This window comes from Octodon degus, unplaced genomic scaffold, assembly GCF_000260255.1.
Source record: "Octodon degus isolate 3935 unplaced genomic scaffold, OctDeg1.0 scaffold00113, whole genome shotgun sequence".
Taxonomy (NCBI): Eukaryota; Metazoa; Chordata; class Mammalia; order Rodentia; family Octodontidae; genus Octodon; species Octodon degus.
The window spans coordinates 1944911-1946449 of NW_004524689.1; positions in this window are offsets into that span (position 1 = coordinate 1944911).

Consider the following 1539-nt stretch of genomic DNA (forward strand, 5'->3'; position numbering starts at 1 on the left):
ATTGAACTTGTAGTGATCCGCCTGTTTACAGACTCCCAAGAACTGAGATTGCAGGTGTCACCATGCCCAGTCTCAATTGCTGTCTCAGCAAGCCCCCTGGGGGCGGGCCAGCATGGCAGGCCCGAGGATCCAACCCCTGCAAGCAGGCACTTTAATCCGCTGAGCTATGTGGCCGGCCCCAATTAAAAAATAGTAAGTCATCTAAATTCTCATCTACAGTTGTGATCTTGCTTTGTTTTGTTTTGGTAGGAGGAATTGAACTCAGGACCTTGTGCTTGCCAGGCAGGCTCTGTGCCGCTGAGCTATACACCTGGCTACAACGGTTATTTTTAAGAATAGTGTTTCCAGGCATAGCGGTGTATGTCAGCAATCCCAGTGCTGCAGGAGGCTGAGGCAGGAGCGTCATCTAACTTGAGCCCATGCTGGGCAAGTTAGGGAGGCCCTGTGTCAAGTGAATGCAGTGTCTGAGGAGAGGTGCTTATCTGGGGTGCACTTTGCGGGTGCCTCTCGCCCAGGCTCTGGCTGTGACGGCGCTGGCGTGCAGCGCAGCGCTTTAGGTCCCTAGCACAACACACTTCCGGACACAAGGGCTGGAGAAGCCCACGCAGTGCTGTGGGGGACATCAGCCTGATGGGGTGTTCTGTGGAGCCCCGCATTTCGGAAGGCTCGTCCCCTCGGGGAAGGCGCATAAATGCCTCTCATACACAAAGTGCTCAGCACTAATCGGAATTTGGGTACACGGAGGTCTCACGTAGTGGCTTTTACTCAGGTGAGCGTGGATTCCGCCCCCAGGACTCTGCAGGGTGACAGAGCCTCCCCAAGCCCAGGAAAGGGTGACCACGGCCCCCCGGCCCTGCTCACGCAGTGGCCGAGGGTGCCTCGCTCGGACGGCACAGGACGTGGCTGCAGGCTACGTGGCAGGGTGGGGCCGTAACGAGCACACGGAGCGAGCGGCAGAGCCGGGCACTGGGCGACGTGGGAGTTCCAGCTTCTGGTGCGATGCGCGCGAGACAAAGGGCGCTTGCTTGCTGTGCGTGGCAATTCCGAAAGCTTCTCAACATTAGACGAAGCCCAAGGAGCCGGGGAGACAGCTCAGAAGAGCAAGCGCTCAATCCCCAGTACCACAAAAAGAAATGAATACATAAATAATTTTAAAAGGAGGCTAGGGAGATAGCTCAGTGGAATAAGTGCTTGCCTGGCAAGTGCAAGGTCCTGAGTTCGATCCCTGGTACCACAAAAACGAACAATTAGACGAAGCCAGACAGGAAGCTTGGATGTAGACAGGCTCTAGTCCCAGAGATACAGAGGCTGTGCTGTAACCTAAGGCAAGAGCGTTCAGTTAGGCCTTGGGGTGTAGCTGCGCAGCACAGCGCCTGCCTGGCCGAGCAAGGTCCTGAGTTTGATTTCTGGTCCTAAAAAAAAGGTGTTCACTTAACCAGTTATAAACTGATTGGACTGTGGAGAGAGCTCAGCAGTCTAAGGGCCTGCCTAGGCAAGCGCAAGGTCCTGGGTTTGATCCTCGGCCCCACATGTCATGCC